A 14,968-nucleotide genomic window follows, 5' to 3' on the forward strand; every position below is an offset into this window, starting at 1 on the left:
CGGCCATCCTTAGTGCCACAGGATGGCACATTCGCCAGCAGTGCAGTGTTGAGGGGATCAGGGTGGGTCCCCCTGCGCGGCGTCACTTCCGGAGGAGAGTCTCCGCGACCTCGGTCTCGAGCTCTGCCCGGCTGCCCCGGGCCCACGAAGGGGGCCCTCCTAAGAGGGCGGCCATCCTTAGTGCCACAGGATGGCACATTCGCCAGCAGTGCAGTGTTGAGGGGATCAGGGTGGGTCCCCCTGCGCGGCGTCGCTTCCGGAGGAGAGTCTCCGCGACCTCGGTCTCGAGCTCTGCCCGGCTGCCCCGGGCCCACGAAGGGGGCCCTCCTAAGAGGTCGGCCATCCTTAGTGCCACAGGATGGCACATTCGCCAGCAGTGCAGTGTTGAGGGGATCAGGGTGGGTCCCCCTGCGCGGCGTCACTTCCGGAGGAGAGTCTCCGCAACCTCGGTCTCGAGCTCTGCCCGGCTGCCCCGGGCCCACGAAGGGGGCCCTCCTAAGAGGGCGGCCATCCTTAGTGCCACAGGATGGCACATTCGCCAGCAGTGCAGTGTTGAGGGGATCAGGGTGGGTCCCCCTGCGCGGCGTCACTTCCGGAGGAGACTCTCCGAGACCTCGGCCTCGAGCTCTGCCAGGCTGAGCCGGGCCCACGAAGGGGGCCCTCCTAAGAGGACGGCCATCCTTAGTGCCACAGGATGGCACATTCGCCAGCAGTGCAGTGTTGAGGGGACCAGGGTGGGTCCCCCTGCGCGGCGTCACTTCCAGAAGAGACTCTCCGAGACCTCGGCCGGGAGCTCTGCCCGGCTGCCCCGGGCCCACGAAGGGGGCCCTCCTAAGAGGGCGGCCATCCTTAGTGCTACAGGATGGCACATTCGCCAGCAGTGCAGTGTTGAGGGGATCAGGGTGGGTCCCCCTACGCGGCGTCACTTCCGGAGGAGACTCTCCGAGACCTCGAGCTCAGAGCGATGCTATAATCACAGACAGAACATTGAGATATAGCATTTGCAAGTGCTTTACAAAATTGCGTGTGCATAAGCGCACACTTTTTCTGTTAATTATTAATTGTTAAAGCTTGCCTAGGATGCAGGTGGGTTAGGATTTGCGAACTGTATAAGGGATTCTTCTGAGACACTTTTACAGACTCAGCAATGGGAGGTATTTTCTTTTTTCATGTTTTAAAGCGAACCTTCAGTGATTGTTTCAAAATAGAGCGCAGGGTGAGCAACCACATCACAAAGGCTGCCTTTCATTTGGGACAGCATGTTTTGTAACTAAACAAAAGTTTGGGGGACACAATCGGTGACATGCAAATAAATGCAAGTAGGGAACAGGAGACAAAACGAAAGCAACAAAAAGATCCGTAAACAAAGAAATACATGGAGAGGAAGAGCCAGGAGAAAGAGAGAATGGGAAGACCAATAACATTAGAGAAGTCCTAGAAATGAGGTAAACGTGTGATCCAGCAGGAAAAGGGGGGGGCAAATTTTACATATCCTCTCTGCGTCACGGATCCGTCACCATACAAGCTCATTCATGCACGCATTCATTGGTGGGGCCCATAACACCAACACTCATACGTTTCTCTCACGAGTCTGCACACAGGAGGAATGAGGAATCCGCGGGACATGTGGGGGGGTACCTTATTACCTATAGGGAAGGAACATTTATTACAGAATATACATTTTTGCATCAACACCTATAGGATCCTAAGCTTAACATCTAGGCACTCCACCGCTTGGCCGATGGACCAATTAGTTGGACTGGTTGATGGTGATCTAGAACCAGCTAAAACAGATTAAAGCTTCGCAATCCTTTCAGAGACTTACTTGAATAACCACAAACTCATTTTCTCTTAATCAATATTTAGTTTATCTAATTTCTTACTTGCAATTATATAATTAGCATTTCGGTCAATCAAGTTTGAATTTTAGGCAATCAACACAAATTGCATGACATTTTATATTTACCTATTCTTGCTATCGGGTTTTTTCTAAATCAATTGGCGCTGCATGACCAAATCGTTTTGAATAATCGTCCCAATTGAATGCAGGCCAAGCTCAATAAGTCCGAAAGTTCTTTTTGCTCAGCACGGCACAGTCCTAAAGATATCCAATGAACCAAGCAATCGTGCAAGTAATTCAGGACACCTCTCTGGAACGCACTAACACCTCCGGAAAGCACGCTGTCGTGCACTCCCTACGCTGTTGCAACTCCTCCCTTTTCTACTTCTCTTTTTATAATAAAATCTGGGTAACATGAAACATTTATTGAGCTGGGAAACATTATGATTGGTCCATCTGGCAAATTTTGTTATATGGTCCAGTTTACTCACTGTCTTGAGTTCCCAGAGAATTCGCTTGGTCATGTCCTCAGTTTATGTCATGCTCATGCAACAATGTTGACTCTATAATATAGGTGACTATTGTTTCCTCCGGGTGAATTTTACTGACTGAAATCTGGCAGTCCTCCACGTTCCTATCCTTGACCAGAAATACAGTGCTCTGAATTGAGGATGCCTGGAGATCTTCGGAGCCATCCGTGTCCGCGCAGTAGACATCGGGCTCACAAGACGGTGGCCACTTCCGAACTCCATTTTGAATATCATGGCTTGCTAGGCCCAAATGCCAACTTAAGCAAAACAAATACAAAAGAATAATTAATATGCGGAAATGAAGATTCTAATGTTAAACCCACACTAATTCCTTAATATATTAGTATTTTCCTAGCTTATAGCGACATTTAAAGCAATAATACTCACCATTCGGCCCATACAGAAATGCAAACGTCACCAAAGCAACATAAATCAAGCAATATTCTATCACCACACCTTCTATTTGTTCATAGGCGTACCACAATTAGTCATTAAAGTTATTCTGCCATGCAAATAGCAATGAGTCCCGCGCGTAATTTGTGTTTATTAAAAATGCACGTTGTTGATTAGTATATCACAGCACTCAGTTAATTCAAATTAATATATAAATTGATTACGTTTTAAGTATTTTCATGCAAAATAGAGAAGGTATACAAAATTTTGCGTTACCTGCTCCATGAATCCCCCCGTTGGTGATTTTTAATATCACCACAAATTCCCTTAAAACTTTTTTTTTTAATAACATTTTCATGGAAATGAATTCAGTTCTCTTAAGTTTTGTCATGTCACATGATTGTTTCCCCTGTTTCATCCTCTCTTGTTTTCTTATACACATTCTCTTTCCATTCTTCTAGTTCTATATCTTCCATTTCTCTTTCCTTTCTTTCTTTCTCTCTTTTCTTAGCAGCCTCTCTTTTTATGTGATTTTGTAATTTGCTTCTATTGCTACATAAACATCCTAGTCTCAGAATTAATACTAAAAATATCACACAGGTTACTGGAATTAGAATCTTACCAATAAATGTACTACCTAATTTTATTAAAAAGTTTTTAATAGTAGAAAACCCTTTTCCAATCTTCTCCCAAACACTTTCAACCTCTAATGGAACAATCTCCTCGTGCAAGTCAGTTATATTCTTAATATATATCTTTAAATCTTGACTTTTGTCAGGAATATAAGTACAACAATGTTGCACCTTCAGCATTCCACAGACTCCTTCCTCTTTGGCCATAATAATATTAAGGGCAAGTCGATTTTGCATCACCATGGCTCGCATGGCAACCATTTCTGTATTTACTAATAAAAACCCTCCAGCAGTGCTTGTCGATAAGCGATCCACTACTGCAGACAATTTTCTAATTTTGTGTGCATTCAGAGATATTCCAACGGCTGGTATCAGTGCTCCAAAAATATCCCCTACAATTTCTGACCAACTTTCCCTCCTTCTACGAGTTATTTGTCTACCTAGCTCATGCGCACAATCTTTTCCCCTTTCCACATGAAATATCTTTGGAAAGACCAGGCCTAGGTAACATGTGCCATACCAATTGTCCGGTAATCGATAATAAGCTTTGTTCCCACAGATAAAATATAATCCAGGGAATCATTTCCTCCTTTTAATGCCCATCCTTCCATGTTTCTATAAGTATCATAGCAATCACTTGCACCTTTAAAATAGTTATCATACACAGTTTGATTTCTTCTAATACACAATTTCCCTTTCTGAGGCCAATCAAAACCATAGCTGGACTAGTTTCTCTTTTCAAATGTTTTTCTCTTTCAACTTCCAAGACTGTCTTTTCTTCCTTTCCCTCAGGTATCTTCCTTTGCGTCTTGATTCTCCTTTCTTCTACCATATCTAAAAAGGTAATTTCTTCCCTCTTTAGACTACAAGTGAGATTATTCCTAAATACTGATTCTAAAGTTAATTCTCTAGTTTCTAGAAAAAATTCACCTAAAACTTTACCAGGTTTTACCCTATTCAATTCAGGAACTACAGGTACTTGTGAAAAAATGTTATCTACGTCAGAAAAGAAATATTCTAGTTTCCCTGTTTTATAAAACAAACTTGCTAGTACACTACATGTTATTCCATATGTCACTGGAAGGTGGTGGTATTTGACTCCCTCAGACACTGATACAGGTAACTGCATGCAGACGTAGCAGTCTCTCACATCCATGGTTTTTACATATTCTTACAACAATTTTGAGAAGACATTGTTAGAAAAATCAGTTATGGACCTATCCTTATGTAAGTAAGTTCTATCTATCTCCATAGTTTGATTAATATCATGAATCTTTTGTAAATTAGACTTATTTTCACTGTGACTTTCTATTGTTTCAAACGTTACTTTAAATGAAACTATTAAAGCTAATGCACTCCACAGAAGCATTAGTAATCCTGTACAACAGCAACACACCTTGCACCATATTCGAAGGAACACACATGTAGATTTTCTCCCTTCTGTGTTTGCCATTTCGGAAAATGATCAGTGTCTTTTGGCTTAGCCTCGTCTACTCACAACTAGTTTTGTCTAAACCCAAGGCCCTAGGCGCCTACTTGATTCCTTTCGGGTATGTCTCTTTTCTAGTATTTTCAAAATGATCTTTTTCTCTTCTGGAACACCTTTGTTTCCTCAATTTGGCATTTGATCGTCTTTCACTTTACTCTCACAGTCTTGGTTCAGAATGTCCTGAACATCCGTCTCTTCTCCGATGTCCGACATGATAACTCTCAGGATTTCCAAATCTTCGCCTTCCTCAACCACTTCTGGTATAGTCACCCCTAGATCCTCTTGGCTCTCTGCTTCCTCTTGTACTTCAGGAAGTGCCAAGTATATCCATTCTGGTGACTTATACTTCTGGCTGGGTTTCTTAGTCCGTTTTCTCTTCTCCAAGGGTTTTTGATCAATGTCTTTTGACTTCTCTTGGCTAAACACCTCATTCACTTGTTCAGCTCTAGCTGACTTTACTTGTGTTAATCGGTATCTTAATCTCTTTACCTTGTATGGCCAAACTTCCTCATTTGCTGGCCTTTTAAACTTATTTCCTTTTTCACTTCTCTCAGTTCTCCATGCTCTTTTTCTCAGAACTCGACCTTCTTGTACTTCTTCATCACTGTCCTCAGATTCAGTTCCACCTTGACTCTTACCTTCGGTAGTTTTTCTTTCCACAACTTCCTGTTCCTTGTCTACTTCTGTCCCTCCTCGTGTTTCTTCCACGCAATCTTCCTGCTGACTAACTGTCCCTTCTTCTACCTGGATGTGTGGTTTCCCTACACCTCCTCTGGGTTTTTCCGCAACAATCTTTCCCTCTCTCTCTGTATCTAGAACCTCATCATCTACTTCTGTGGTTTCAGGTGGAATTTCTCTTGTTTTTTCATGTGGAACTTCTTTATCGAGAATTTCTTTGACAGTCTCTTCACTGTTTTCTTTTACTCTTTCATGTACTTGTACTTGTTCAGTATCTTGCTCTGAGCTAGTGTCAGAAATCTGCAATCTCCTTCTTAATGGTAGATTCTCTGGTGCTGTAACTGGACTTGATTCTAACTCCCCCCTTTCAGGAGTTGGTCTTGTTCTCATTTCTTCTGAATCTGACTCGGAACTGGTATCAGATTCTTCAAAGTATTCTTCTTCACTGTTATTTGCTGGATTAAGAATTTGCAAGGTATGACTCGCATGAATCCAATTCTTCACTCCGGCACATTTTACAGCTGTCGTCGTGGTCAAGATTACTTGACGCGATTTACCCCACCGTGGGACCAGACAATTTCTTCTTCTATGCACTTTAACTCTCACCCAGTCGCCTGGACTTAGATCATGAGCTGGCTTCTTTTCAAGAGTGATTGCGTCCATTCCAACCTGATGAAACACAGAATGAACGGAATCAGCCAACCCCTTGCAATAATCCAACACCAATTCATCAGATATAGGCAGTAGTTTGTTGACAGGAATGAAATCATATCTCATTGCCCTCCCCATTACTATTTCATGGGGACTCAATCCAGTATTCCTATCAGGAATAGATCTAATAGTCATGAGCACTAGAGGCAAGACATCAGACCATTTCAAACCTGTGGCTAAACACGTTTTTCCCAATCTATTTGTTCCACCACACCAGAAGCCACTGGGCGATAAGCACAATGCAGTTTCTGTTGTACATTCAATGCGTCACAAATCAATTTCATGATTTCATTATGAAAATGCTTTCCTCTATCTGATTCAATCATGACTGGGAAACGGAATCTGGGAATTAATTCTCTCAATAGTAGTTTTGCTACAGTAATTCCATCACTCCTTCCAGTCGGGTATGCTTCCACCCAACGTGAAAATAGGCAAACTACCACTAGAACATACCTCAGTCTATTGCATGGGGGCATTTCAATGAAGTCAATCTGCATTCTGGTGAAAGACCCTCCTTCCCGTCCTATCGTTCCTAGGCTCACCACTGTTTTCCTTCCCGGATTGTATTGTTGACATATAAGGCATCTCTGACACAGGCTCTCAGCTACGAGTCTAAACTTGGCATTATACCATGTCTGTTTGAAAAGCCTAATCATAGCATCCCTTCCTACATGTGCTTGTCCATGATACATCCGTGCCATGGTAGAGACCATGCTATCAGGCATTACTGGTCTTGCATCCCGATAAACCCAAACATGATCTGTCTCTCGGGGTGTACATCCTGATTTTTTCCGTTGTTTCCGTTCCTCGTCTCCTGCTTCTTCTTGTAACTGCCTCACCTCCTCCCATGATTTCACAGTGTTAGTAAAAAGCAAGGGACATGTATTCATTTCCTTTTCCCTGCCTCGATTAAGCGAATTCTGATTGCGTGCACAATATTGTGCCATGTCATTGGCAAACTCATTCCCCACTGATATATAATCAGCGGTCTTTGAGTGTGCAGCACATTTTACTACTGCCAATTGCTTAGGCAGCTGTTTCGCCTCATGCAATTTTCCAACTACTTCAGCATTCCTTATAGGAGTTCCACTCGATGTCAAAAATCCTCTTTGGGACCAAATTTGCTCAAAGTCATGCACCACACCAAAACCTTACTGACTATCGGTAATCACAGTGACTCTCAGATTCTTTCCCAACTTGCACGCCCTTGTTAATGCAAATAGTTCAGCGACCTGGGCTGATTTCACTCCTTTCAGACAAGATGCTTCCAGTACAGCTGCTACAGTACATACTGCGTATGCTGCACTCAAAATCCCCTTGTCTGTTCTCAAGCATGACCCATCCACAAACATCACATAGTCACTTTCTTTCAGAGGTACATCTTTTATATCAGGGCGTGGCTTAGTACAAAAATCAAGCATCAAGCATCAACCAGACGGGAGGAGGCATCGCCATCGTACACAAGAACACCATCCGCATCTCGACTAACTCCGACAAAACCTTCCCCGCCGCCGAGCACCTGCACTTCCAGATCCACACCGACCCCAAGACCACCCTCCGAGGCACCCTCATCTACAGACCACCGGGACCACGCACGCAGTTCAGCGAAGACATCGCAGACTTCATCAGCCTGCACGCCCTTCCCTCCGCCGACTACATCCTCCTAGGGGACCTCAACTTCCACCTGGAGAACAACAACGACAGAAACACCACCGCCCTGCTGGACAACCTTGCCAACCTCGGACTCAAGCAACTGGTGGACACCCCCACCCACTACGCCAGACACACGCTTGACCCCGTCTTCTCATCCAGCAAGCACGTCTCCTTCAGCCACGCCACCGGACTCCACTGGACAGACCACAGCTGCGTCCACTTCAGCTTCGGTAGAACCACGACCCACCACCAACCGCAACGGGTCACCCGCCGCAGCTGGAGCAAGATCACCGCCGAGCAGCTCACCGCCGAGCAGCTCACCGCCTCCCTCAGCCAGAACACCCCCACCAGCACAACGGACCCCAACGTAGCAGCCAGCAACCTCACCAAGTGGCTGACCGCCTGCGCCGACGACCTCGCACCACTAAAGAACCCTCCCAGCAGACCCGGCAGCAAGAAAACCCCCTGGTTCACCGACGAACTCAAGGAATCCAAGAAGTACTGCCGCACCCTCGAGAAAGCCTGGCGGCTCGACCACACCACAGACAACTGGACCGCCCTCAAGCATGCCACCCGCAAACACCATCAACTGATCCGCACCACCAAGAAGACGGCACTCAAAGAACGACTGGACAACAACGCCCACGACAGCAAGGAACTCTTCAGCATCGTCAAAGAGTTCTCCAACCCCAGCGCCGGAACCAACGACATCACTCCCACGCAAGACCTCTGCGACTCCCTCGCCTCGTTCTTCCACCGTAAGATCGCCGACATACACAACAGCTTCGACTCACAGACCACGCACCCTAACACCGAACCAACACCCGCCACCACCACCCTCTGCAACTGGACCCCGATCAGCACCGAAGACACCACCCGCACGATGAACTCCATCCACTCAGGATCACCAACCGACCCGTGCCCACACCACGTCTTCAACAAAGCCACCGCCACCATCGCACCCCATCTCCGAGACACCATCAACTCCTCCTTCCACACCGCCACCTTCCCGGAGAGCTGGAAGCATGCCGAGCTGACCGCCCTCCTGAAGAAACCAACGGCGGACCCCGCCGACCTCAAGAACTACCGTCCCATCTCGCTCCTTCCTTTTCCGGCCAAAGTCATCGAGAAGACCGTCAACATACAGCTTGCTGCCTTCCTCGAGACGAACGGATCCCTCGACCACTCGCAGTCCGGATTTTGGGCCAACCACAGCACCGAGACCGCCCTGATCGCAGCCACCGACGACATCAGAACCCTGATCGACAACGGGGAAACAGCGGCCCTCATCCTCCTGGACCTCTCCGCAGCGTTCGACACGGTCTGCCACCGAACCCTAATGAAGCGCCTCAGCAACATCGGAATCCGAGAGAAAGCGCTGGAATGGATCATCTCGTTCCTCACTGGAAGAACCCAGAGAGTCCGCCTCCCTCCGTTCAGATCCGAGGCCACCGAAGTCATCTGCGGCGTACCACAGGGATCTTCTCTCAGCCCGACCCTCTTCAACATCTACATGAGCCCCCTCGCAGCTATCGCACGCCAACACCACCTCAACATCATCTCCTACGCCGACGACACCCAGCTGATCCTCTCCCTCACCAACGATCCCAACACCGCCAGAGCCAACCTACACGAAGGGATGAAATACGTCACCGACTGGATGAGGAACAGCCGTCTAAAACTGAACTCAGACAAGACGGAAGTCCTCATCCTGGGATCATCACCCTCTGCCCCCAAACCAACGGACCACGCACGCAACCTGGGCTTCATCCTGGACTCCTCCCTGTCAATGACCAGACAAGTCAACGCCGTTTCTTCCTCGTGCTTCAACACCCTACGCATGCTCCGCAAGATCTTCAGATGGATCCCCACTGAAACCAGGAAGACCGTCACCCAGGCACTCGTCACCAGCCGACTGGACTACGGGAACGCCCTCTACGCCAGAACCACAGCCAAACTCCAGAAAAGACTCCAACGCATCCAGAACGCCTCCGCACGACTCATCCTGGACATCCCCCGACACAGCCACATCACCGGACATCTGAGAGAACTGCACTGGCTCCCCGTCAGCAAGAGAATCACGTTCAGACTCCTCACCCACGCACACAAGGCTCTACACGACCTGGGCCCCAAGTACCTCAACGACCACATGACCTTCTACACGCCCACGCGCCAGCTACGATCAACCAGCCTCGCACTCGCCACCGTACCACACATCCGCAGAGCCACCGCCGGAGGAAGATCCTTCTCCTACCTGGCAGCCAAGACTTGGAACTCCCTCCCCATTCACCTCCGACGTACCCAAGACCATCTCTCCTTCAGGAAGCAACTCAAGACCTGGCTGTTCGAGCAGTGACACACCCCTCCCCCCAGCGCCTTGAGACCCCCCGGGTGAGTAGCGCGCTATATAAATGCCATGATTGATTGATTGATTGAGCACTTCCAGACAATCATGATCCACATCATCCCTGACTTCCACATTTTCAGCATCAGGTAACAATGTTGAAGGGTTCACATTGAGACATCTCACAAGGCTCACATTCGTTGCACCAAAAATGACCTTCTCATACTTAGTTAGACGACAATGCGTCATAAACTGAGTGCGACTCCTAGTTAAAAGGATCGCCACGTCATGAGGCACAAAAACTCTCACTGGATATCCCATCACGATTACTTCACTCTGTTCCAAGCTCTTACAGGTAGCTGCTACAGCTTTCAAACAACCAGGTAATGCCACAGCTAGAGGATCTAATATAGCCGAAAAATATGCAATTGGTTGTCTCAATTTTCCATGTTTCTGTACTAGTACAGAAAGCGCACATCCATTTCTTTCGCTGCAATAAAGCTCAAACTCTTTTTCATAGTCAGGCATGCCAAGAGCTGGGGCTTCACACAAACCATCTCTCAATTGTTTAAAAGCCTTCAACTCCTCCTTATTCAATTCAATGGGGTCTTATACATCACTCTTTGTCAAATGTACCAGAGGTTTTGCAATCAGTGAGAAATTACTGATCCACTGACGGCAGTATCCAACCATTCCAAGAAACATTCTCACCTCTCTCTAAGTCATAGGGGCTCTCATTCCTTTGATTATCCTGATCCTATCTGCAGTCACTTTTCTTAGCCCTTTTTCAATTTTATGGCCTAAATACTGTACTTCCTTTTTGACAGAATTGTAATTTCGATGGGGATACTTTAAGTCCCCCCAAAAACACTAAGAGGGTGAGGGAATATCACTCTTGTTCCCCCAGGGTTAAGTCAGTTAAACAACTAAAGAGTGACAAGGGAAAAAGAAGGAGCAAAAAAACACGGGCAAAAACCAAAAAGAATTGTTAAAAGAACCCTCACTCACCAACCTAGTTGGTGACATGCTTCATCATCGGGTTCCCACCAGAGAGGCCGAGTGCCTCTCTGGTGTGCTACAACGCCTGAGTTACAGCGGAGCTGGTTTCTGAAAGTGGAGGGGAGTGAAATTAAAAGGTAAATGGTTTTAACCGTCAACTAATTTAATGTCGGCAAACCAAAGACCAATAAAAACGTGAATTGGGCAAGTTCTGGTTTGTTAGGTTAACCAGAGCTTAACCAATTAGTGATAAGGTCGACATGACATGTTTCTGCTTAAATGTGCCCAATTGGCTAAGCTTTCATCAGGACCACAAGGGTCTCCACGGCGGTATGCGCACGCTAAGGCGCACCCTAACCTGTGGAGAACGAAATAGCAAAACTCACGGTTTTACCAAGTAGCCATCCTAGTATTTCCGGGGCTATAAATGTCTGAAAAGGAAGAAGACAGACGCAACATATATAAAAACATACCAAGACATAAATTCATCGGTTTACATTTGTTTAAATTTTGCTTGTTTTGGTGAATAAGCAATTTGATAATCCCGTGTTGTGGAGCGGGAGTGGGTGTCTCAATAGCAATTGTAGCTTGAAACGCTCAAAAGCGAGTGATTCCTCGTCACAGAAAAAAGGGGAGCTCATAGAGGTATTCTCCATAAGACCCTGTGCACTATTTGTGTCTGCATTCGATTACATCTATGTGGTGTCAGGGTTGTTGACAAAGTGCAATCGTAGTGGCTAATATGCCACTGTGTATGCCGTAGGAATAGCGGACTCGTGCAGTGATAGGCATGCTGTAAACAAGCGTCTGTGGTGTTTGCCAGGCGCCGTTTGCTCCAGAGCATGTCTAGCGATTACAAATTAGTTGTGAAAAAACAGCTGCATGGATAAAAGAGGGTGTTAAAATCATCTTACTTAAGTACTCGATGTTACTAACATCATGGGTCCGGGAGGGGGGTAGTGAGCTATAGTTTCTGTCAGATGGAAGACAAAAGTTAGAATGTTGCGTTCTCTACAGAAAATAAGACGATCGCAACTAGTTTCTAGCCAAGGAAAGATTCCCCAACTTACTTCCATGCTCGCACACTCCGCAGTCAGCCTCGATCTGTCCTCCTCGGCCCGGATATTAGTGAGTGAATGGGGAACGCGGAAGTAAATACTCCGTGGTTCCAGTCACGTGGTTCGTTTTAGGCGTATGGGTGTGCGTGATGCATTCCGTGTGTCTAAAGAGTAAGGAGACCTGCTCCTATTGGTTCATCCTTCGTAATGGACAAAATGAACCGGCGTACTTTGTTCGCCATGCGAAAGATGCTGAAAATTACCATTTCATCCTCTGACTCATTCACACCATACTTGTAGCCTTCTGGTCCTGCATTGTTTCTTTTTTCTGTACACTCTCTACTACTAGTTTCTTCAGCATTTCTCATAGGGAACATCCCATCAGCCTTATTCGCACTCCGCCATCTCCTCATTCTGTCATCATGATTTTCCTGTCCACACGGTCTACCAAACATGTATTTATTTATTTATACCTTCCGCCACTCCGCTATGGCTCCCTTTCATACATCTCATCTTCCCATTCTGTTAATGCTTCGAACTGAGTATGTCTAGGTCTCGGTTCTAATCTCATCATCTTTTCTCTCAAGTTCCTTAATACCGCTAAATTAAATGAACCATCTTCCGGAAACGCCAAAACTCCATCATCTTTTGTGTACTTTGCCCAATTATCTAGCCAGATACATGTGTGGTACCCATATTTCGCTACCATGAAGGATGTGGGCGATCTCGGTGGAGGAAGCAACTGTCCCTCTCTTGTCACAATCGACTTATCCTTTTCTGGTGGATCGTAATACATAATTTTCCTTATTCCGTATCGCTTGATTTGCTCTATGACTATTCTGTGGTCTTATCCAATCGTAGCGTGACTCACACTAACGCACCAATCCGGAGCGTCTATGTCACTTTTGCAACTCTCCAATCCCAACGCGACTCACACTAACGCACCAATCCGGAGCATTCACGTCACCCTGTCACTTCTCCACTCCTAGTGCGGCATACACTAACGCACCAATCCTGTGTGTCTACGTCACTACACAGCTGGCCAATTCCAACGCGGTCTTTCTGACGTCAGCTCGTCTCGCTACTCCTGCTTCTGCTGACCCCTCCTTTGCAAAATTTATCGGCAAAATTTCTCTTACGTTCTCTTTAATCAAACATCTGTTAGTAACGACAATAAAACACCACCATTGTCCACTTCGCTAAATCAAAGAAATAGATTTGACCTTTTACACAAGAATTCCGTATTTCTCGAGAACAGCGCTTACTTCTGCCCTACCACGGAATTATTCCATTTGCCGATAAAGAAGCAGTTCCCTCTACCCTTCTAGCAAGCATTAGCTAACCGTTTCTCTGGAGATAAAACACATGTGGAGACTACACTGCTCCTGAAAATTAAGGCCAGAGTTTCACAATAAAACCGAATGCTATTTCACTTACACACATTCATACGGAAAATGTAGTCCATTTACACAAGAATCCTGTATTTCTCGAGAGCAGCGCTTACCTCTGCCCTTCCACAGAATTATTTCATTCGTTGATAAAGTAGCACTTCCCTCTACTTTACCCTTCTTACAAGCTTAGGGGAGACCTATTACCTTACCAGTGATACGTGTAATCAGAACTCACAATTGACTCCTGTTCTTAAGACTGAAATTTCACAGGTGGCCTTCGCTACCCATACACCACTTTCACACAGAATATGTCCCTACAGATAACACACGGCGATGTTACCAATTCGAACCCAGACAATGCGTTGTGCAACTAACGCACCAATCCTGTGTGTCTACGTCACTCCACAGCTGGCCAATCCCAGCGCAGTCTTTCTGACGTCAGATCGTCTAACTACTCCTGCTTCTGCTGACCCCTCCTTTACAAAATGTATCGGTAAAAGTTCTCTTACTTTCTCTTCAATCAAACATCTGTTAGTAACGACAATACCTCTGCCCTACCACGGAATGATTCCATTTGCCGATAAAGTAGCACTTCCCTCTACCTTACCCTTCTAACAAGCATTAGCTAACCGTTTCTCTGGAGATAAAACACATGTGGAGACTACACTGCTCCTGAGAATTAAGGCCAGAGTTTCACGATAAAAGCGAATGCTATTTCACTTACACACATTCATACGAAAAATGTAGTCCATTTACACAAGAATCCTGTATTTCTCGAGAGCAGCGCTTACCTCTGCCCTTCCACAGAATTATTTCATTTGTTGATAAAGTAGCACTTCCCTCTACTTTACCCTTCTTACAAGCTTAGGGGAGACCTATTACCTTTCCAGTGATAAGTGTAATCAGAGCTCACAATTGACTGAAATTTCACAGGTGGCCTTCGCTACCCATACACCACTTTCACACAGAATATGTCCCTACAGATAACACACGACAATGTTACCAATTCGAACCCAGACAATGCGTCGTGCGACTCCAATCGTCACACGTTTTCCACGTGTACCTACAGGGCAACAAGACAATACACCATGCGACTTCACTTGCCACATGTTTTCCCCGTGTACCTACAGGGCATCCAACTTCATACATCCCAGAAGTCTTCAAAAACAACATAAAACGCGACGCGACTCAACATAGAATGTTAGAACATAAATCAATATTCAATTGAACAACCGCGATCACTAATAGTC

The sequence above is a fragment of the Triturus cristatus genome, chromosome 7 (assembly GCF_964204655.1).
Source record: "Triturus cristatus chromosome 7, aTriCri1.1, whole genome shotgun sequence".
In the NCBI taxonomy this organism is placed as follows: Eukaryota; Metazoa; Chordata; class Amphibia; order Caudata; family Salamandridae; genus Triturus; species Triturus cristatus.